This window comes from Aythya ferina (assembly GCF_964211825.1).
Source record: "Aythya ferina genome assembly, chromosome: 3".
NCBI lineage: Eukaryota > Metazoa > Chordata > Aves > Anseriformes > Anatidae > Aythya > Aythya ferina.
The window spans coordinates 16,199,476-16,224,376 of record NC_140298.1 but is presented as its reverse complement, the minus strand read 5'-3'; the positions used below and the strand labels follow the sequence as shown (position 1 = coordinate 16,224,376).

General features: G+C 40.3%; 1 long non-coding RNA gene across 1 annotated transcript in view; it reads left to right on the top strand.

Moving 5' to 3' along the window:
- LOC311433679 overlaps nt 1-22,964 on the top strand; it is a 43,837-nt gene extending 20,873 nt beyond the window's left edge. The window contains exons 2-3 of the long non-coding RNA XR_014690895.1: nt 18,875-19,011; nt 20,627-22,964. This is a non-coding gene — a long non-coding RNA (uncharacterized lncRNA). The remainder of the gene's footprint in view (nt 1-18,874; nt 19,012-20,626) is intronic.
- Nucleotides 22,965-24,901: the final 1,937 nt, after the last annotated feature.

The window sequence follows — 24,901 nt, the reverse complement described above, 5'->3', positions numbered from 1 at the left end:
GTGCTGACATAAGGCTATACCCGCATGGCTGCATGCAAGACCTTGCAGAGGTTGGGACATGCACAACAAAGCCCACTCAATCCTTGGTGCAAAACACAGTTGATACAGTCCACCAGGGTTATAATTTCCAGTTTACTTGACTTAAGACCCACTGTGATTGAGTCCAAACATAGCTATTGATTTTGAGTTGCAGTATGGTCCAACTTGGTACATGTTCTTGAATGCATACCATGTTTACCAGAGCATCTGTAGGTAGGATGCTTGGATTGTAGCATATACATGGTAGTACTACCATTTGGGTTGTAGTATAAGGCAGGAACTCCAGCACATCACAGAGGGATACTAACTGGATGAAAAAGGACCCTTCTCAGGTGAAGAAGGTGAGCAGCTACAACCTGATCTGTTTCTTGTGGCCACAAGAAGTGAAAGAGCTTAGGCTATCAGGAAAAAGCAAAATAAGAGAACAAACTTCCTTATTTGCTCAGTATTGCAACCATCAGGAAGGTTGCTGTCTTCTAATACAAGCTGCTAAGGACATCGTGGCACTGGAGTGTGTCCAGAGAAGGGTTACAAAGCTGGTGAAGGGCCTGGAGCACAAGTCCTGTGAGGAGCAGCTGAGGGAACTGGGGTTGTTTGGTCCGGAGAAGAGGAGGCTCAGGGGAGACCTTATGGTCTCTACAACTACCTGAAAGGAAGGTGTGGGGAGCTGGTAGTCAGCTTCTTCTCACAGGTAACTAGTGACAGCACTAGAGGGAATGGCCTCAAGTTGCACCAGAGGAGGTTCAGGTTGGAAATGAGGAGACATTTCTTTTCACAAAGAGCAGTCAGGCATTGGAACTGTTTGCTCAGGGAGGCGGTGGAGTCACCGTCTCTGCGGGTGCTCAAGGAAAGGCTGGATGTGGTGCTCAGGGACATGGTGTAGTAGGCAATATTAGTGGTAGGTGGATGGTTGGACTACACGGTCTTTGAGGTCTTTTCCAACCTTAATGATTCATAATTCTACACAGGATGCCACACCATACAGACTGCTGTGGGCGGTGGGATTGGCTGCAGTACCGAAGAGCAGAGTTCATTACATCTGCAGGCAGGTGAAGGGGATACCTACATGTTGGCAGGAATCATTCCTGGGAGCGCACACATGTGTATTAACATCCTGAAGTGGCTGGAGATTTTTGGTGGGTTATGTAAGTCCAAGGAGCCTTGTGAGGAGGGAAATACATGGGAGATTGAGGGGATAGGTAATGAAAAGGGGTGTAGTCTGCAGGCAGGTGTTTTAGGGGTGTTTCCCAAAATTCATAATATCATTGTGAGTTGTCTTTAGAGGCTCCTTTGGATGTCTTCCCTTGCTTCCTCATATTCATCACAAAGAGGATTGGTAGCATAGGGGTCTCTGACCCCCATGGTGCCATGTTATTCCCCACAATGTGACAAAGGCAAGGAGATAAATAAGCAGATTGTCCTTTTAAACTAAATATGGGATCCTGGCTTTATTTCTGCAACATTAAGGAACAGTACCGGAAAAAGTCTCTGCAGCCCTGTGGAGCTGTGGATGCAAGAGAGGATCTCTACTCCAATTAATGACTGCTACCACTAAAAAATAGGACATTTTAATGTTTTAAGAATCCATTTTATAATGATCAGGTTGTACAATAGGGCTGATTAATGTGCACCTCAGGTGTGCTGGAGGCTCGTGTTTATTACACACCCAGTGCACACATTAATCAGCAGTGTGATGTGGTCTGTCATGCCTTATTGCTTAATTATGTTGTCTCCCACATGAGATGGGGTTTATGTATGTTGTTCAGAGCCATAAACACTCCAAGAGCCCCATTCCCACTGAAATCAATAGGAGTTTTGCTATTGTACTGACATGAGAGTGGGACTTTGCTGTAAAAGTAAAATAAGGCTGATGCAGCTAACAGGGAATTTCCAGCAGGAAGAGGGGCAGTGAAGGACACAGAAGTTATGAAAGATCAAACTCAAAGGGGATCTGTAAAGATTACAGAATAAAACGGGATATCTTAAAGAAGGCATAAGAGCAGCAGAGATGCAAAGATGCAAAGCAAAATGAAAATTGGAAAAAAAAGGTTAAAAATAAGACTTCAGTAAAGAACAAGAAGTGAACAAGACAATGGGGTTTCTGTAAAATGGAAAGGATAATCTTGTAATGAGCAGCAGACACTGGTGAATACTTTGTGCCTTTTTTCATAGAGGAGAATGGGAGAAAATCAATATATCAGAAATAAGAATGTTGGGGAAATCCATGTGGAGCAGAGGGATGGGGAAGGCAGCAACAAAAGAATCAACCAAGAAATCCCATAAAGGATGGGAAAGAAGAGCATATCGGACACATTTGCAGCATTTAGAACATCTTTGGAAACAGAGGACTGCAAGAAGAAGGCTGAGAGAGGTCCCTTGGTTTGAGCACAGCAACAAGGGCTGGACACCATGGCTCCATGTCTGGTTCTCCTGGAGATTTGCCCTATGACAAACAGCCTGCTTACTTCTCTGTGTAAGCCCAGGAGGTGACAGTCTCCTGAGATGAGGGTTTTCCTCTTTCCCTGCAGCTGGGTGGGAAGCAGTACCTGCACATGGAGAGTTGCTATTTCCAGACCCGCTTGGTGAGTTGATGAACACAGTGGCTGGCAGGACTCAGGAATATATTGGTCCTTTTGGCTTCCTCTTAATGATGAGTACACCTTATGTTTTGCAGAATTAAGAAGTATGCATCAGCTCTGAATGGGTAAAACAATTTAATTCAAAGAGGCTGTAATGGTAAACTTGTGCTATCTTATATCAGCCAAGGACTGCTAAATGTTGTGCTTCTTTCCTTTGTCACCTGGTTAGTACCAGAAAGAAACATAAAAATGTGAGACATCATTAACAAATTTAGCTGAAAATAGAATTCAAATATATCTAGGTTAAAGATATAAATATCCCTAAAGTTTATAGCTTAATTTTGCAAGTGCCAAAAATTAATTTGACAAGCATACAAACTGAGTATCTCTGATTTTCATACACTTAAAAGGTAAGTAACTAGGCAAGCAACACTGGAAGTGTTTCAAGAGAATAAATGAATATTTTTGGGATGAGAATGAAAAAGACACATACACACACAAAACAAACACTGAAAATCCAAGCCTGACACCTTACAAACTTCTCTGTGTAGCTAGAGGGGAAACAGCTCAAGACTGTTAATGGAAGATGAGACCAGGAACTACCTAGTTTAAAACATTTCTACCAGAGTATTTTAGAACAAAATTGCACTGTTTTTGTGTGTTAAAATAATTTGAGAAGCTTGACTTGACTCACAAGCCATCCCCCATCTCATGGCAGCTGAATTGGGAGCAGTGCTCATAAAAGCCAGGGAAGCAAGGCATGCTGAGCCTAACACATCCAAGATGCTGCAGCTCCCTTTAGGTGTGGGGGAACTGCAGGGATGGGGCACTCCCTTACAGAGACATCAACAGGTATAGCAGCTCCAGAGATGGCAAAGCACTCAATGAGATGAAAGGATGAAGGGAGCCAGCACTCCTGCCCTCCACCAGGCTGGGTCTGTGGACATAAATGCAAACCTGGTTTGATCATTTTTTCTGCCACATTAAAGGCTTCATGACTTCCCAAGGGAGGAAATTTTAAATATCAGTGCTCTTTCTAGCTTAATTATTTGCGTTTTAGACAGTAACTACATGAGATTAAAATTAAAACTTGGGTAGAAATATACCTGATAAAAAAGACAGACACCTCTTGCAGTTTCTTAGTTGTTTTGCATTTAATTCAGTTGCCACCATCCCTGTGCTTGCAGTCCCCCTCACCAGAAACGCAAACAAACATACAAACAAGCAAACAAAACCAGAACAAAACATTAAAGAGCTACTGGAATTCAACTTAGAAGCCTATACTTTAATTAAAGTATTTGTCAATTTAGGGTAAAGTTTTCTCTTGTTAACTAAAGTGTAATTAAGAAGTACAAAGAGAGGGAGCTATTTGTGCTGGTAACCTGAAATTTTGATTCGATCAGGCACACTAAGTTCTGTCCATCTGCTTGAAACTTGCCATCCAAATACAGACAGACCCAAGCTCCATGTGAAGCCCTGGATCCACAGTCCTCTTCTGCAGCTGATACACATGGCGGTTCTGGCTTCAGGCCTTGCAAACCAGATGTGATGGGGATAAAACACTCAGCTGGTCCTGGTAGTCCAACCCACCCCACTGCAATAACTGGCATGAGCTTCGTTGCCTGCTCAGGCTTCCTTGCCCATACCTGCACCCCACTGCTGCTTGGGTGATGGGAGTAACCCACCTGTGCCTTAACCACCAGAACTTTTTCCTTTGTGGGCAGCACTATGACTTCATGCCCTAAACTGTGTAAATGAAGGTGGGAGTCAAAGGTGAGCAGCAAGCAGATCTCCCAGGCTCTTTGAATGTCTGGAGAGCAAGCAGCTGCCCAGGAGAGGGGAATACATGTGTTACATACACTTGCATATATCACCCCAATATGCTGATGAGTTCCGTACCATTTTTCTCCACTGAGCTATTCCTTCACCATGGATGAATATGCATTAGACCAAAGCATGTTGTTTATATGATTAAAGTTATTTTGACTAATGCTTACTTACAGCTCTAGGAATTTGTCCTCTCCTCTCCCATCCTCTTTCTCTCTCTCTTTTTTTTTTTTTTTTCCTCCTTCCTTTTCCAATGATAAATCTTTCATAAAATTAAGGCAGTGGTGTTACATCTCTGTTAAGGTAATTCACTCCCCACAGTAATTCTTACTTAGTTTGCTCTACATGGAGTGATATTTTAATCATCCTTTCAGTGTTTATTGATGAGGCTTTGCTGCAAAAGATGAGAAGATTAGTTTAAAATTATCCCTTGTGAATTTAAAACAATAACAAGGAAGTGAACAGTAAAACAAATTAAGAAATGTAATAGTCTTAATAAAAGGCTGTTTTTTTCTTTTCAGTGTACAAAATGAGTGCAAAGGCTCACACTGGCAGGGCTGCACATAACTCTAATTGAACTACTGTTTTTCTCTAAAGGTATATGGTAAATGAGATAAATGACTTGTATTTTGACCAATATTAAAATGTATTACCTTGGCTCAAGCAACGTATAAAAACCGTGCCTTGGTCCTATCCGCATTGCCTGGGAGTAAATTCACACTTCCTCACCCACCAGGAAGCACCTGGTTTCAAAGCTTTTCTCTCATCAACTCTTGGCTCATCCTCAGCATGCAAGGGAGTAGCTTTTTTTAAAGATTAATTTTCATGTCAGAGGGAATATCTTCCCTGGACACTATGATTCCTGCAAGGATACAAGAGAATATCCTTGAAGGCTGAAATTACAATGTCAACTGACCACCTATTTTTTTTTGGACAAACATGACGGTCTCCACCACTAACATTTACACTAAACAAAGTGGTAATCAGCCAGATAGGAGAAAAATCACAGTGCCAATGTCCTTGGATGGCTGAACTGCCTCTGAGTTCAGAGACCTTAGCCAGCCTCCTCTGAGTGAGAAACCCGGTAATCAAAATATATTACAGGGCTTTTATTTTTTTTATTTTTTATTTTTTTTATTTTTTTTTTCTAGTGCTGGAGAAAATGTATTCTTCAGGAACATATTTCAGCTAAAAATCTCTTTCCGAGGTGAAATCTGAATAATTGCATGCAACTGTTCCTTCAAGATGCCTGGTGGTAGTTTCTCTTCTCTCGGTAAGAGAAGAAACTTCTGAATATGTCTCTCAGCTTAAAGCTGCTCAGATGAGCAGAAGCGACCCACGTATGACAGCCAGAGGCTTATTGAATTGTATGCCTAAATGGTGGTGGTTTGGTGTGTTGTTTTTTCCACCCTTTTTGTCTTAAACCATGGCAGCATGTTGTTGTGTGTTGCTGAACAGCACTGGAATTAAGTCCATATATATATATATACATATCTACCCCTATATGAATTTGGCTTAACTTTTCTGGGTCTCCTGATTTCACTGTTGCTTTGCCAAGTGGCAAAAGATTTGGGCTGCTGCACAATTTGTCAGGTTTGCTAAATTCTTCAGAACCGTTTGGGATTTAAGGCCCTATTTGAGCATAAAATATGATTAGTCAAAGTAAAGTTACTTCTTATCCAGCTGATGCACCTTTCTTTCAATGTTGGTGAAAAATGTACAGTTAGCCTAGTCAGGTGCACTGAGAAATGCATCCAGTGGGACTTCTGATGCTGATACGAGAATAATCACTGTTTCTTCTCTTTTTTGAACCACGTCATTGCTGTTTTATACCACAAGAGGATACATAGTCTCTGGACAGCACAAGTCTTGGAGACATTGTTCCTTGCTGTCCTTCAGCTGGAAGTTGACATGATGTTTGAGCCCATAAGCGCTTGTAGGCTATTTCAAGGGAAATATGAAGTGAACACAGTCCTCCAGCTGGATGTTTTGGCCAGAGGAGCAATGCTCGTCAGTGGAGGAACTGGAAGTTGCAGCAGCATCTTCAGTGCTCCCCATTCAATCTGCAAAAGAATGTGTATCTGTGCCTCTTGCATCTGGCTTCAAGCATAACGCTTTGCACTGGTTTAATTATATCTATTTACTTTGTGTGGGCACTGTGAGGCTTAATTAAATGTTTATGTATAGGCTTTGAGAGACTTGCATGGAAAGTAATGCAGAAGAACTGCATGTTAATCTTTCTGTTGATTCACACTATCGTGCCCCTGGTATGATAAGATTAATTTTGAGAACTCAAAAGCCTGTTCCATTGAATTTAAAGATTATGCTGATTCTTGTTAGACAGATGAACAATACAAAACTCTAATGTCCAGCTATATTGGTCTCTGGGCTGCAAAATAAAGTATTTCTGTTACCCAAAACGTTCCCTCCATTAGCTTTTCTGTAGTAATTCATAAAAGGAAAATATGTGCCAGATATTCCAATTACTACTTGAATATAATTATTTCTTCTCTGTTTTGAAAAGAAGGCACATACAGTTTGCATCTACACTTCTGTGGAAGCCTTAAACTGAAAGAATCATTTTTTCCATATTTGCATAGCCTGCTGAGGATGGACCTCAGTGTACATATGTTGACAACAATAAAATTATCATTATCCAGGCATTGCCTACTATCCAGGTAGAGAGGTGCATCTGGATCAGCTGCGCTACTGCTGGTATACCCCTAGGGTTTAATCCTGAAACTTTCATTTCCTTGCTCTATTTTCAGCTGCTATTATCTTTTAAAAGCTTTTTTTTTTTTTTTTCATTTTTACTTTTTTTTTTTTTTTTTTTTTTTCATGAGAAAGGATTATGCTTGCAACTGACACTTTATTACTCAGCTGGGTTCACTGATTGGCTGAAGCTCAAAAATTTTTACTAGTCAGACAAAAACATTAAAAATGTCTTTTGATAAATGATCTGAAAGGAAAATCAAGCAATCAAGCAGATGGCTTTTAGGCTGATCTTATGGTGCAGCTTTGCAGAGAAATAATAGCTCCAGTAATGTGCAATAGGGTTTTATTTAAATCGCTATCCTATTTGGTGGAAAAGGGTAAATGCGTTAGTTAATATATATATATATTTTATTTTATTTTATTTTTATTTATTTATTTTTTTTTTAGAATCTGCCTTTTGAAATTAACCTGAGCATGTTTTGATATTCTGGAAATTATTCTTTCCTCACTTTTGATGTTGCTACTGCAGTTTGCTGCTGTTGTGTCTGTTTTTGTATGCCAGTAATAGCCTCCAACTCCTCACAGCCTGTTTACTGATGGACTCATTTACTATATGTGTTATAGGGATGGAATTTATGTGCTTCAACGAGGTTTATACAGTGAATTACAGCTTCTGGGAGACTTTGTGAAAGTCAAAGAGATGTTAGAATAAGTGCTTCTAAGTGGTTGTCTTGGACTCTAGGCCAGGCTAGGTGGCTGCAGAAGGCTTTGCAGCACCTCTGTGACCTTGCTGGGAGGGAAGGAGACCAAGGAGACCTCTTCTGCAGCAAAACACCAATGTGGCCAGCCTTTGCTTATGGGTATGAACATCAATTCCATGGTCCAGATCTAAAGGCAGAGGTGCAATGGCAGTCTTTTTTTCCCTCTCTCTCTTTAATGTGACAGAAAGCCCAGCTTCTGGAAGGGGAGGACCTAATTTTTTTGGAGTGCAAGTGAGGAAATATGTTTGAGGAGCAGTATTTTTAGCATTTGTTTTATCACCCTGTCACCTAAGAGCAAAGCTCTTTAACCTGCTTCCAACATTCAAGAAATCAAATGTGAACAGTTCCTTGTTACTTCTGAATATCTTAGCCAAAGAAATGCTGCACTTGTAGGCATGCTCATTTTCTTAGAGATAACACTGTCCTTGAAACAGGCTCTCAGTCCTGTACTCTTCATTAGATACTAGTGAAACCTTTGGCATAAATATTGCATGTTATTGTCCAGATGGTCTCATTTCTGCTTTCAGCAAAGCAGAAAATTATGGAACATTTAATATGGGCAATTTTCTTTTTTTTTTTTTTTTTTTTTTTTTTTGGTTTATGACAAAAGATGAGAAGGAAAAGTGTGTTTATTCCAAAAGACAACAACTTCAATATGGGCTAGAAGGTGAATATCATGTAGGCCTTGTCCAGCACAGTAAAAGCTCATGATGGTGCCTTTGTTGTCTTTTCATAAACTGATGCAGCATCAGGTCATGAACTTGATGTGGAAACACTTAAGTGGTTTCCTCTGGGTTTGTAATGACTTGAAGAGTCTGAAATAAGAAAGACCAGAAATAGTGGCCCCAAGCTTCTGGCAATTTGTTGTGTCAAGGGCACCAGCTCTTCTGGAGCCCCCTTGTCTGAGCCAATGACATGGCTCCTGCCTGGACCACATTGCCTCTCATTGTCTACATTGGTGTACACAATAGGTGGAATGCATACAATATATATGCAATATATATACGTATATATTATATATATATACATATATATATGTATTTGTATACAATAGGTATACATAGATGGATATGTGCTAAATTAAAGTTTGAGGAAAAAGCAAGCAAATGAAATCTGAAGGCATATTGTGTGACAAATAGGAGGTCAATGAAAGCTGCCTTATTTGCACAAATCGTGCTGGCAGAAAGAATAAAGATAATGGGATTTTTCCATGCTGTAGTATTACAAGACTTATGATAGGAAACTTGCATTTTATACCTCTCTGCTCAGTCAGGATTAAAAAGTACAGGTCATGAAACAGCAGACGTGACCTCCTGTGCTAACCTGATATGCTAAAACATGATCTAAACACCACTGTTACTCCTTATGGGCCTTAGTAAAAGGAATTTTTTCCAGAGAGATGTCATCTTAAAACACAAGGTCTTGATATTTAATTTGAATCCCTCCAGGCAGACTTTTCTGTCAGCCTTAACTCCTTTGGTTTTGATAGCACTTTGTGGGTCTGGATGCACCAATCCAGATGGGGGTTATTTTTCTGTTACACATTGGCACAGTACATTTTCATATATTTTGATTAAACAAAAAAAGAAACCCTCAACCTAAATTAATATGATATGTATATTTCATATTTCACTCTCCTTTGTGTGTTCCTTGGTCCCAGTCTTTCTCTGATGATCGCAGACACTGACACTTTAATATTGGATCAAGTAAAAGAAATAAATACAACAGGATGGTAAATAAAATTTTACAGGTTATTTCAACCTGGAGAATCCACTTGACCCATGAGGGTACCTCCTTTTTATATATATATATATAAAGTGATAACTTTTATATATATATATATAAGTGATAACTTATTTATATGTATATATATATATATATATATATATATATATATATATATAAATACATATAAATAAGTTATCACTCTCTCTCGATATATATATATATATATATATATATATATATATATATATCGAGAGAGAGTGATAACTTGGCCACGTTTAGAGTATCTCATGTCACTTAGCACCAGTAAATACCACTCAGAATGATGCTTGTTTCAGAAATCCTTTTTTAAAAAATAATGTGGGGCAACATGCTACCATGTCTTAGGCATTGCTGCAAAGGCAAGATAGTGGAAGAGACTACACCTGCAAATAAATACAGTTGTTTACGTTATTATTGCACCATTACGTTATTATTGCACCATTTTCTGTTATACCTTCTTGGCAATCCATTGGTGATGCCAAAATACTTCAGATTTGATTTCCACATGTACACATACATAAACATGCCTTTTAGGGCTTTGGAATATTGGTAGAAATGTCTGTTTCTGATAATTGAAATAGTAAAGGGTGGTAAATGATCACACTGCTGTTATTCATGGTGGTTATTTACTGGTGAGCTATGTACTTCATTACTTTTGAAACTCTGGTTGATTAAGCACTGAAGGTGTCCTCCTGCATGCTGTAGGGTGAATTCTGTAGTATGGTTGCCCATCTTGCCAAAGTCAGATAAAAATTCCTCCGGAATGAAACTTCCAGCAAGGAATAAACTTGGGAGATAAATGGTACACTGAATTTGCCATTTGCGTCTACTCTGCAGCTTGAGATGACTTTTAATTATTCGAAAGAGACAGAATGTAAGTCACATTTATCTTTGTTTCTTTCCCTAAAGCAAATCTGTTCTGTAAACTTTCCTAGGTGATTACTATACCAGTATTTCCCTGGTATAGGTTTTGTTTTCTTTTGAAAATTTTGTTAGATGTTTGAGATATAACAGACTTCAACTAATTTGAGATTTTTTTCATCAGTTAACTCAGAGTAGATTGTTCAGTCTGTCCATTTAATGAACAATGACAGGGACATACACACTTTCCTCTGCTACAGGCATATATCTAGAAAAATAGCGTAGCAGTTAAATAGCCTCACTAACATGAACATTGAAAAAACTTCCATTGTATTTGTTCATGTTAGGAAAACCTGTTTTTTTTTTTTTTTTGTTTTTTTTTTTTTTGAGTCAAATATACTGGTTAATGCCTGATGGCAAAACTTGCAGTCATCAGCTAGATTTCAGCATTCTGTTTATGGTAAAGACCTCTCTGAGGCAGAATAGGTGGTGCCTGAATTTTAGCCCTTTACATGAGCAGTTGGGAGAGCATGGGATGAGGTGCATGGGCCTGGCTGCAGTACCTGGGAGGGTTGCAGGGAGAGATGAAGTCACATTTAAAATGTCCCATCCTGTCTCATCATGCAGATGTGTACCTGGAAAAGAGAAGTAGGAAGGTAATTCTTCAGTCTGTTTAGAGAGATGAACTCTGAATATCTTCCATTTGGCATCCGCTGTTGCTGTCAGCATGGGCAGCTTCTTTCTTCTTTTCTTTTGAAGAGAAGAGTTGTTATTTATTACAATATTAGCACATTTTTTGAAAATGTGCCACAAGAAATATTCAAAGAAGTAGGAAACTGAATGTTCTAGCTGTCGATTGCAAATGTTTTTGGCCAGTACATTCAGGCACAGAATGGCATTTGCTTTTAGGGGCTTTCAAGGGAATAATGGGAACCCTACCGCCCTAAGAGAGAATTCAGATTTTGATTGCTCAGGAATGAGGTATTTCATCTTACACCTGCTCCAAGTGGGAAATGGTTTCAAGTATTTATTTAATGCCTGTGAAAAAGAAACCCTGTAAAGAGAAGAAAAGGTATTAAAAAAAAAAAAAAAAAAAAAGAAAAAAGAGAGAGAGAAAAGGAAAAAATCAGTTTCTTAAAGGGATTTTAAAACACAGCCAACCATGTGGTGGTGCTAAAGTTACAAAACATGAATCCTCCCAGAACGCCTCTTACAAAATGTGCAGAATGTGGCCAGATGAGATATGACAACAAGTACAAATTATAGCAGTGGCAAACCAGTAAACATGGAAATCTGAGTAAATCAGTCATTTCAAATCTATTTGCCAAACTCTGTGTTTATCCTCTGTAAAACCTCATGATCTCCATGGGAAGCACTTCAGAGCAATCTCTGCAGGGCTTTTGCTGGGTGGAGTTAAGAATCAGGATATTCCACAGCAGGTTTTTGCAGACATTACAGCTAATCTTTCAGCCTAATTGAAATGAGCAATAATGATACATGCAGGTTTTTTTTTTTCTTGAGTACCCAGTTCCAAATTTGAAACTGTTACATGAGCAGAAATTCAATACAAGGAACAAATAGATTAAGCTCTTTTAGTTTAACAGTAAAAAAAAATGATTGCAATATTTCATTTGTGTGTTTATTCTTCATCTCCCAGATATACATTAGGGATATAGGGATTACATCCCTATGTGGATATTTTAGTATTTTGGAAGAAAGTGTTTTTTAGAGATGTCAGATTGGCTTTCTTTCCTATGGCTTCACCAGTACAATCCCATCAATTTCAATGCAGTCACTCTTGTGTGTGACAGTGCAGTATTTGTCCTGCAACCTCCAATCTTTTCCTGCATATTTTTTCTGGCCTACATTCCTCAAATCACAGAAGTGCTCTGTTTAATGTAGGCTAGGTAAGCCATGTTACAGTGGAAACAATAAGCAAGTTTTACATTCAAAGCACATAAAAAATCAGAAGTAGAACCTTCCCTTCCCTTCCCTTCCCTTCCCTTCCCTTCCCTTCCCTTCCCTTCCCTTCCCTTCCCTTCCCTTCCCTTCCCTTCCCTTCCCTTCCCTTCCCTTCCCTTCCCTTCCCTTCCCTTCCCTTCCCTTCCCTTCCCTTCCCTTCCCTTCCCTTCCCTTCCCTTCCCTTCCCTTCCCTTCCCTTCCCTTCCCTTCCCTTCCCTTCCCTTCCCTTCCCTTCCCTTCCCTTCCCTTCCCTTCCCTTCCCTTCCCTTCCCTTCCCTTCCCTTCCCTTCCCTTCCCTTCCCTTCCCTTCCCTTCCCTTCCCTTCCCCTTTAATTTTTACCCATTTTTTTTTACTTTTTTTTTTTTTTTTGGGGGGGGGGAGGGGGGCAGGGCAGTTCATCTGCCACTTTATTGCTCCAACACTCAGTCTTGTAGGGCTTCAGAAAAGACTTTTCATAGATGATTCATCCTTACTACCCTGAATATGTTATTTTTTTTCCATAACTTCAGAAAACTATGCCCATTCTTTGATTTTCTTTTGTTGTTCTTTCCACCCTCCACCTCTTTTCTGGAGCATTCATGAATGTATTGGACAACAGATTTTGCAGCCCAGATCCCCTGAGAACTCTCCTTGTGACTTCTCTCCTAGTCATAAACAGTTTATTATTACTCTGTTTCTTGTCCCTTTATCAGGTATTAATTCAAAAAAGAGGCTTCATTCCTATGTAGTCACAGCCTAGTTTCCTTAAAAATCTGTGGAGAGGGACTTTGTTGAAAGGTTTTAGAAAAGTATATTATATCAATGGGACCATCCATGCCCATGTGCTTATCGCCTTCAAAGAGCTCCAAAAGGAGTTTAAGACTTGAAGAAGACTGAAGATTGAATAGATAGTTTTACAGAAATATCAAGCATTAATAGTTGTTTTAATAGTCCTAACAGAGCTCTTCATTTTCCTTCTTTGTGTTGATGTCTTTTTCTTCCCTGTTGAGGACCAGGGCAAAAATGTAGATATTCATCTGCACTGTGGACATTTGGCTGCCCCTCTCATGCATCTCCTTCTGAAGTCTCAGCCTTTGCTCTTTGCAAGTTGTCTCCCTGTTCTGTTTGTCTGACATCCTGTTTGGACCATGCTGCAGGACGCAATCAGTCACACTAGAAGAAAAATGTGCTGCTTTGGGCTTGCTTGTTTTAAACAAAGAGGGAAAGGACTTTCCTGTGATCACTTGATATCCTTATATCTTAAGGAATGACAAAGAGTGATCTCATCACTTGGTTGTAGTCCAGAAGAATGTCTCGGACGTTGATCAATCACTGATGTTCCAGAACACAATGCAAGAAATCTGTCTGTGTGCATAAACTCTGCATGTTTGAACTCTCTTCCTAGCACATGGCCTGAACACATGACCTCCTCCTAACACATGATCTGAAGCTCTTGCAATTATTTTGCATCAAAACAATTGCAAGGATCTGCCTGAGAAGTTATCTTGCAGATGCTGTGTCTCACCAGTTTCAGGGAATCTGGATCTGGCTTGCTTCTAGCCCCCATGTAAAGATCTCCATTGCTCACGTGTCATTATGATAATTGTTCCTCTGTTTCTCCTCATTCTGAGTGGGATTTCTTACCAGTGTTACATAGAAGCATTTCTCTCTAGGTGTTCCAGGTTACTATGGATGTGCTTGATGGATGTATTTCACTTGTAAAGTATTTCACTTGTAAAGAAAAGAAATGTTATGTAGTGTCCATGTCCATCCTCCCCCCCTCCTACCCGGTTTTAGTTTTAAAATTCTTTTTTTGGGACTGCAACATCCTGGAGGATGTAGGAAGGGGAACAGAGCTCTCTTCAATGTTTCCTAGCTAACCTGATATACTATGCCCAACACTGAGAAACTCATCTCTGGATGATTTTTGAATTAAAAAAAAAATCATAAAATGTTGAACTTAAAAGCCTAAACATGGTTTGATTTCAGTTTGATCACACAGTTAATAACCACATCATTTATGCCCAGTTTCCCTATCTTTCCTCTGATGTACAATATCAATTCCAGGTAGTTTCCTGGGGAGATGTAGAATCATTACAGGTGACCCATAATCTGTGGGTGACCCTCCTGGTGGATGAGGGAAAGCCTGTTGATGTAGTCTACCTAGACTTCAGCAAGGCCTTTGACATGGTCTCCCACAGTATTCTCCTGGAGAAGCTGGTAGTGCATGGCTTGGGCAGGTACACTCTGTGCTGGGGTAAAAACTGTCTGGATGGCTGGGCCCAGAGAGTGATGGTGAATGGAGTGAAATCCGGCTGGTGACTGGTCACATGTGGTGTTCCCCGGGGGCTGGTGTTGGGGCCATTTGCCTTTAATATCTTTATTATTTGGATGAAGGAATTGAGTGCACCCTCAGTAAGTTTGCAACTGACACCAAGTTGGGGGGGAAGTGTCAATCTGCCAGAGGGTAGGAAGGCCCTGCAGAGGGACCTGGACAAGTTGGGTCGATGGGCAGAGGCCAATGGGATAAGGTTCAACATGGCTAAGTGCTAAGCCACAACAACCCCATGCAGTGCTACAGGCTTGAGGCAGAGTGGCTGAAAAGCTGTGCAGAGGAAAAGGATCTGGGCATGTTGGTCAATGCTCTCTTGAACATGGGCCAGCAGTGTGCCCAGGTGGCCAAGAAGGACAATGGCATCCTGGTTTGTATCAGGAATAGTGTAGCCAGCAGGACCAGGGGGGTGATCGTCCCTTTGTATTCTGCTCTGCTGAGGTCGCACCTCGAGTGCTGTGTTAGGCTTTGGGCTGCTCAGTACAAGAAGGACACTGAGGCCCTGGAGCGTGTCCAGAGAAGGGCTATGAAGCTGGTGAAGGGCCTGGAGCACAAGTCCTGTGAGGAGCAGCTGAGGGAACTGGGGTTGTTTAGTCTGGAGAAGAGAAGGCTCAGGGGAGACCTTATTGCTCTCTACAACTACATGAAAGGAAGGTGGGGGGAGCTGGGAGTAGGCTCTTCTCACAGGTAACTAGTGACAGGACTAGAGGGAATGGCCTCAAGTTGTATCGGGGAGGTTGAATTTAGAAATGAGGAGACATTTCTTCTCAGAAAGAGTAGTTAGGCATTGGAACGAGTTGCCTAGGGAGGCGGTGGAGTCACCGTCTCTGCGGGTGTTCAAGGAAAGGTTGGACGTGAAGCTTAGGGGCATGGTTTAGTGGGTGACGTTGTTCGTAGGGTGATGGTTGGACCAGATGATCTTGAAGGTCTCTTCCAGCATTAATGATTCTATGATTACCTGAGTCACATAAGACCTTTTATATTTACTTTTAGTCATCCCATTTGAAGGTTTCTTTTACATTCATTTTTCTTAGGCTAAAATTTATACTGATTTAGAACATTTTAGTTGGCAAATAATATTATGCCCCAGTCTAGTGGGAGACTTAAGGGGTGTGACTTACTGACATTGTACTCTAGGTTTGTACCTGCTGATTTCTGTATGGTTCCTAGAATCAGTATTTTCCAACAGCAGGGACAAAACTCCCTTTGATCCTGGTGTTCCAATACAAATTTTTATTGCATTCCCAAACATTTCTGAATTTTGACTTGTGCAGCATTATCCTCCTAGTCCTGAGCACCAATAAAACCATATTTTTCTCTTGCATTGTTCATGCTTTGATAGTCCCCAAAGCATTCCTGCTTCTCTCTGTGGCTGATGGTGGCTACAATAATGCTTTTTAAAAATTTTTATCATGGCTTTTCCAGTCTTGAATACGTACTAATAATGTGGGGTTTTGTATTTTTGCATATAGTAACTATATCTGTCTTGCCTATGTTGCTTTGACTGGAGAAAACCCTGGTGAAGACCTACATTACTCATACTGTGCTGAGTAAGATGTGCACTTGGCTCTGTTGACTTGGTGTTCTGGGGCACACTGACAGAAGAAAAAACAATTATATCACAGCAGCAAAACATCAGGTTTTGCTGCTTCTTCTGCTAAAGCATGAGAGCTTAGTCCCAAAACATTAAAATCAAGGGAAGGATTCCCTTTGTTTTGCTCGATTCTGGGTCAAAGCCACCAGATAAAGGCACAAATTTTCAATAGGTTAAAAAAACATAGTAACTTTCAGATTATTATTTCTGTATTTAAATGAAGAATAATAGCATAGACTTACCATTCCCAACCCAGCTATGCTGAAATACTGAGAGTACAAAGTTTTAGTGAAAACTCAGAAGAAATATTTGGAAAAAATAATTTATTTGTCAAAACACACAGTATTAGGGAGACTGCAACTATTCATGAGTCGACAGTAAATTTGAAAAATAGGGCAAAGGAAAAATCAGGGGGGACATTTGTTTAAAAAAAAAAAAAATTGAACTTTTTAAAAAGCATTTCATTTAGAAATGTAGCTTGATGTAATTTAAAAATACTGGCTTAACCCAAATCAACTGCAGTAAGTGTTCCCTTTTTCCCAGTATAAACCTTTTGCCTCCTTCCCCAGTTTTCTAACTTAGCCAGGCAGGAGTTTAATTGCCCAGCTGTGATTGTAAGGAAACTGTTCAGCCATGGAAATTGCCATTGACTGCTTTGTGGCTGAGCCAGAAAAGTGAACCACATATACTCCTATTAACTTTTAGTCTAATCATTTTTTCTGCATGCTATGGAGAGTCATGCATACAGACATCTGTGTTTAATAGAATGAAGTTCTGAGAGCACTTCTTGATTCCCTTTGCTTTCATCCTCACTGCCAGGGTTTTTAGCACTCACCGGGAAGAATTAAGGTGCTTCCTCTCCTGGCTCTGCTGAAAGGCATATTGTTTATTACATGTTGATGCAAATTAAGCCATCTGCCTTTGTTGTGACAAAGAAAATTAGACTTTGCTGTAGGAATAAAAACTCCCTAAGATTGGAAAGACCAGCTCCATGGACACATATTGCCTGGCTGGGGATTTGAAGATGTGCCTGTTCATGGAACCAGAGGTCTCTCAAACCATTTTTAACCACATTGCAGCTCAACACCTCTATGGGATGCCCTTCACATCAGTGGAGATGCAATAACTGCAATGTGACATTTGCTGTGCTGTCTCTATCACTCTCACCTCTCACATGCCCCCTTTTGGACATGAGGAAAATGGGAGCAGCTTTAAGATCACAGAATCACAGAATTTTCTAGGTTGGAAGAGACCTCAAGGTCATCGAGTCCAACCTCCAACCTAACGCTAACAGCCCTCCACTAAACCATATCCCTAAGCTCTACATCTAAACGTCTTTTGAAGACTTCCAGGGATGGTGACTCCACCACTTCCCTGGGCAGCCTGTTCCAGTGCCTCACAACCCTTTCAGTGAAGAAGTTCTTCCTAACATCTAACCTAAAACTCCCCTGGCTCAACTTAAGCCCATTCCCCCTCGTCCTGTCACCAGGCACGTGGGAGAACAGGCCAACCCCCACCTCGCTACAGCCTCCCTTGAGGTACCTAAAAAGAGCGATAAGGTCACCCCTGAGCCTCCTCTTCTCCAGGCTGAACAAGGCCAGCTCCCTCAGCCGCTCCTCGTAGGACTTGTTCTCCAGGCCCCTCACCAGCTTCGTCGCCCTTCTCTGCACCCGCTCAAGCACCTCGATGTCCTTCTTGTAGCGAGGGGCCCAAAACTGAACACAGTACTCGAGGTGCGGCCTCACCAGAGCTGAGTACAGGGGGACGATCACCTCCCTAGCCCTGCTGGTCACGCTGTTCCTGATACAAGCCAGGATGCCGTTGGCCTTCTTGGCCACCTGAGCACACTGCTGGCTCATATTCAGCCGACTATCCACCATCACTCCCAGAAGATTTCCACTCAAGTCTCCTGTCTCCTGCTGTCACCATCTGGCTACCTTGGGGAGCTGACAGTTACTTTCTGATTCAGAACGACCATCATTTTTACAGTTCCAGGACCCAAAGAGGCATCCTCACATGCCAGGAAGGGACGTGGAGGTGGCAAAGCCTCACTGTGTCTGCATGAACACACTTCATCTGGGTCTTCTGTACTGCACAAAGCGTTATTCAGCATAAAAAGGCCCACTGTGTCCAGCCAAAGGTTGGTTTGGTCCACGCCTTTTCTCTGCTAGCACCTAGAGCAGATACTTAAAAAAAAAAGTTCTGAGGAATAATATAAATCTGTATTTATCCAAGTTTCAGGAATCAGTAGGACAGATGTCTCAAGAGGTATAGGCTGCTTTGCAGTCCTTTCTTCTCTCTGTTTTAAACCCACCATTGAAAATTTTATTAGGTGCCCTCTAGTTTCTGGATTATGGGCAATAGTTGTTAACCTTTCCAGATTGGCTTTCTCTATGGCCAAACATGATTGTCAAACTTAACATGCCATACATGTTCTCTCTTTCATGGTTTTTCCAGGCATGAAAATCTGAGCTATTTCATATGTCTTTTGTGGAGGCATTCCTGACTTGGACAAAGCATGAGATTTTGTTCATGATGCTTCCTCCCTTGGGGACAAAAGAGGATAGCAGAACTGCATGATACCCAAGATAAAGGTATGTTATGAAGCAATATAACTTGGCATAATGATGTGTGCATTTTTTTCTTCTCATTTTGTTTCTTAATCATTCTAAATATTATACCACTATTTTTTATTCCTGTTGACAACTTAGCTGATGTTTTCAGAGAAGGATGTAGAGTAGCACTAAGTTAAGTTAGCCAATATCCTGTTCTCCTTGTACGCCTTAAGTTGTTTTCTCTATGTACATAACTTTGCATATCTCATGACAATATTAACAGCCTGGTACAGCACTGTACACAGAAACAGCTGCTGAGATTCATCTGAGCATTTAGTTTTCCGTCATTGGTTCTGTCAGGAATAGTGGAGTATGCAGACCGGTCAGAGAATGAAGTGAATGAGTAAAGGCATCTGAGATCATCACTCCTGGACCTGCGGGTGGCAGACGGTGTAAAATGAAAATTCACCACAATTAGCAGCACAGTTAGAGACATTTCTGTGCTGTTTTGTTTGTTTGTTTGTTTTGTTTTGTTTTCTTTGGATACATTTTTTAATTTTTTTTTTTTTTTTTCAAAGCAGCCTGAGAAAACAGTGGAATTGTATCAATTTCTCAACATACAATAGCAAATTATTTAGAAAAACTTTTAATTTTGTGCAAAAAGTTTTTGTGCTAACTTAAAATCAAGATGAGAAATTTCATTTGTCCAAGTATATAAAAATATTTCTTTTAAGAACAGGCATTAAAATGAAAATTGATTTGTAGTTAGCCAGATTTAAGTGTGATGCTGTGAAAACAGAATACTGCAGAAACAATTTCTTCAGAGACATAATCATCCAGTTCACTCCTGACTTCGCAAAACAGTTTGATCTACGAGGCAGAACTCAGGAGGTCCTTAAGCTAGCATTGTACAAAGTATCAGGTGAAGGGAAGGCAAAGATCATATTTTCACTTATGTGAAAAGCCACTGAAAACCCACTCTGATGTGTTGTGTGGTAGCAGACAAGGAGTGAAGGTTCACCCCATTCCAGGATGAGTGGGGTAAATTGCCATTGGAAATGTCTCCTTCTTTTTGTCCAGTACCTTCTCCATAATCCTAGCTTAAGATGTTTTGACAGACCTAAAATACTTAACACAGGTTAGGTAATTAACAGGGCAACATTCAGAGGAGCAAACCAGGCACTGGAATTTGGTTGATACGTCAGATAATTTAATCTCTGTAACTCATTGCTCATCTTTGTGAAGTGAAATAACATCCCTTCACCTCACTCAAGTTTTGTGAAAATTCACCCATGGAGAGACAGGGAAAGGCTTACACATTGTAACACCCAGTGCTGCTGCTCCCGCTTGGAGGTGTAACTGCAAGACAGATGGAAACTTTTGCTTGTTCTTGTCTGATTCGGTAGGTATTGGATTAGATTATGTCTAGTGGAACAACTTCAAAGAAATAGATAGGGCAAGCCTAGCTGGTACTCTTTCATCCTCTGCTTTGATTTGTATTTGAACGAGAGGGGAGAGAGAAGTTTGAATGTTTTCTGGGTGGAGAGGGCAACCACACATGGTTCTTGTGTACCTTGTCTAAGACCTCTGAGTCCTGAGCTCTCAGATAAAAGGGGAATCAACACTCTGCTCTTCTGTTTCTCTTTTTGTGAAGGGACTGTGCTCTAGCAGTCCTCAGGGAAAGCAGGCTGGGGAGCCATGAGTTTGCTTATTCCAATGAGGTCTAGAAATGAAGAAGATGCAAAGTACTCTGCATAATCAGGACAAATATCCTTGGAGCATGCCTAGATACTTAAGGATATTTACTGACAGATGTGGAATAATTAAGACCTGAGAACCTGAGACAACTTCCAAGTGAGGTGGAATCAGAGAAGGGATTTTGAAGACACAGTTTTTGCACTCTAGAAGATAAAGTACTTCTGTAGATCTAGACCAAATATTCAATCACTGGTGCCCTGCTGAAAGCCTCCAAGGAGCTTAATTCTGTGGAAAATATAATGTGTAGCTGGGTGCTTAAATAGTATGTTACACATACACACAGGGTGAGGACTGAGATCGTATGCGTAAATTCAACTGCAGGATGGCCTAGCTTTGACATACTTGAATAGAAACATTACCATAAGTTTTAGCTATATTGAAAACATTTTCTGTGATTGATGCTGTTTCAGAAAGGCAGTAGATGAGCATTGCTGGGTTTGAGCATGAACAGTATTTAATGTAACGGTTTTGCGTGACTTGAGTCTTCTCAGGGCAGGAGCTTCTGCACGAACAGGCATCATGCTATTGCCTCATGTTTTCACTGAATGTGAGAGCACGATTGTATTGCTGAGAATAATGATAACACTGTACAACTCACTGAGTTTTAAGAGTCTGACAAAGGCCGTTAAAGATCAAAGTACATAGGGGGTACAGAAAGTGAGGTTTTCTAACACCTCCCAGTCCCACAGCCATCATTCAGGATACTCCCAGGGTCACAACACCCTTGGGAAGCACGGCCTTGGGTCAGAAGAAGGGAACATTTTGCAAAGGACTCCTGTGACAAATGGCTTATACTCACCTCCAGCTGCTCGCAGAGAAAAGGCTCTTCTATTTTTTCAAATCCATTAGGAACATAAGAAAAAATGCCAAAGAGATTATCTTCCTGGGAAATGGAGCACTGGAGAAGGAATGTGACATTTTAAAGCACATCTACTACACCCCAGCTGAGTCATGTCACTTCTAAATGCCTTGGAGTAGAACGCTTACCCACCCCATCATTAAATTATGAGTATTAATGGGACTTACAAGAGTGCATCCACAGGGAAATATACTTCATCTCTCTGTTTGTTTCCCTCATGATGACACTGTATACACTGTATGCTTTATTGGCAACAGATCCTTTTCATTTGAGATGTATAAAGCCTTATTTACAACACAACAGTTTTAATTACAGTACCAGAGTGATAAAAGGGACAGAAAGAAGGGAGTAGTCCATAATTGTCTGTCTTTCTCTCTGATCAGCAGGACTCCACTCAGTTTCCTCAAAATTGGTCCCCAAAGGAAGGAAACGTATATAAATATGTAAGATGAGATTTAATTACTGAAAATGCATCAAAAGCTTCATATGTTTCCTTTATTGAAACCTTCCCTCAGGTCATGATAAGCATCTGACAGAAAAATAGGCCACTAATTAGTAAAGAAAGTAAATGATATTCATATATGGCAATATCTGCTTTAATAGAGTTAAAAAAGTGTTGGTATTCATTTTGCAATAAATGGTGCTTAAGGACAAGGGTTGAGAGATGGACCCCAAAAGGCCAAGGTGCTGGGTGAAAGCCCTGACCCCATGGTCAAGGCAGTGCTCTTGCAAGGAGTTGGCTCCTCAGCCTGTCACCCAGAATAGAACAGCGGTAAATCCTCTCCCATTATTGAAGTGGGACATTTAGGGCTCCCTTGTAAGAAATGGGAAGTACCTGTTGCTTTCAGTGAAGCCAGCATCCAATATATCTGATTTTCTGGTGGACACTGGCAATTCTTTGAAACCAAATCCTTCACTGGGAGCAGATGTACCCACCTTGTCTTTTTATGTGGAAGCAAACAAAAATTTCCAACAAGTTTTGAGGGTGTGTTTGCTCCACTGCAGAGCAGAAGCAGATTTTTGAGAGCATAAAATCACCTTTAGGTCAGAGAAATTGTTGCCCATGCATGTGTACTTCTAAATTATTTTTCGGCTATAAGCAGTGCTATGTCTCTGGGAATGTGGGCTCACTCTCAAGAAGTTCTTCCCTGTAGGCTTTGTTTGCATGACTTTTCCCGGTATTCTCTGGTTGATTAGTTTAGATTGATGCAATTAGTGTAATTAAGTGTAATTATGAATTCTGGTGCAAATTCATGTAATCATATATTTACAATTTGTAATTAGGTAATTATAATATGTGATTAGCAATATAAAATGTAATGTCATTACTCAATGCTAATTAAATTACATATAAAAAAGATGTCCTGGACACACACAATGGATAATCTCAAAACATTCATTCTTTGGAAATATCTTTCAGAATTCCTTTCTGAATGATCCTGTTTCACGTATGGAACTGGGACCCTGCAAAAATCTGATTTTATGAAGCAAAAGTATTTCCTTATCTCAATGTAGACAGTTGAAAAAATGTCCTCACTGTCCACCTGTCTCCCAATCTCTTTTCTCTCTTTTCTACATACTTAAAAAAAAAAAAAAAAAAAAAAAAAAAAGAGCTTCAATAAAACATGCAAAGGGTTAGCAGAAGTAGCTACAGAACAGTACTGAGAAGTAACAAAGAGATTTATGTTTTGGAATTGTCATGATTTGTACTCCCTTTTATTGGAACCATTTTTTTCTATGCAATATTTAATTTCTGAGTAGACTGTTTAAAATACAGCAATTAAGTGCCTTTAAAGGTTGATCTCTGAGGATCCAAGAAGAAGTACATGGATTTTGCTTGTGGATACCTCAGGGAAATCTTCTGGGAAATGAAATATCAATTTCATAATCAGCAGTAAATATTATCTGAACACCTTCATTATCACCATGGCATAAGGCTGCAGGTTGGACACCCTAGGGTGTGTTTACAAGGTCTTCTGTGGTATTTTCAGACTGCTGCCTTGGGGCTGGCTTCCTTTTACAAGAGAACACTGAACCTGAAAGGAAAGCTGTGTATGTGGCCAGAGGTTTCCCTCTGAAGGATAAGGAAGCCTAGAGCATATGTAGCATTTAGCAGTGTGCCATGTTTAGTTGGACAAACTGTCTATTTTGAATGTCTAGATGTCTGCCTGACAGACATCTTTGTGGATAAAGACTAATTAAATGGAGCCCATTATGTTTGCTAGACACCTCAAGATACTGAGGTTATTGGTGTATGGATGATGATAATTGAGCAAAACATCACTCCTACTCTAACCTAGCCAACAATATGCATGTCTCTACCTTTTAGTGTAAAATCCCTCTGAATTCTAGGATTTTAGAATATCCCAGTAGGTGTTTCCCTTCATCTGTAGGACCAAAAATGCCTTTTAAAATACCTAAATCTCGCATTAAGCTATTAACCTGTTGTACTCCAAAGTAGTAACAGATCTCTCAAGTATTATAATTACTTAATCAAATAAATAATTATTCTTGTTTGGGCTGTCTTGGAGCCCAATTTCTATTGAGCTATGCAGCTACAAAGCAAAACATATTGAAACTTTTTTTTTTCTCCTCTTTGACTGAAATAATCTTGGAGTTACGTTTACTCAAAGTATTCTCCACCTTGTGAAATAAGTGAGAAGACCATCAGCACTGCAGAATTTAATTTTTAGCCTCATGTCATTGGCTAGAGTAGCCACAAGGGGAGATTGTTTCATCCATACAGTAAAACATAATCTTTCTGAACACTGTTGGCATTCTTTGCCTAAGGACTAAAAGATTTCATGAGCCCCAAAAGGGGCCTTGGCTGTGAGCTGCTCTTCAGAGTCTTGAGGGACTTTTGGCAGTGGCCAGCTTCTGGTGCCAAACACTTCATACAAATCAGGATATATTTGCAAGGATTAGTAAAACTTCATACCATCCTTATTAAAAATAATGTGAATGCAGAACAGGCACAGAGTCAGCAGCTAAGTTTGAAGAAGGGTTGTGTCATATCCTGCTACATGTTGGCAAATTTCCACCGCAATCAACACCTTCTCACAGCTAATATCTTCCTGAGCTCCAAAAGCAAGTGCTTTGAAATAATTCTAACCTGAGTGCAAATCTTGTCTTGCCAAGGAAAATAAGATCAAACTTTCCAACAATTGCATTAAGAACTATCCTGAAGAAATAGCATTCCATGTTGGTTTCCAAACAGTTTGGTCTTGTCTACACTTGAAAAGAGGGGTTTGAGCAGAATCTAGGCTTGTTTTCAATTAGGGCTGAAAACAGAGTATGAACAGGGCCATAAGC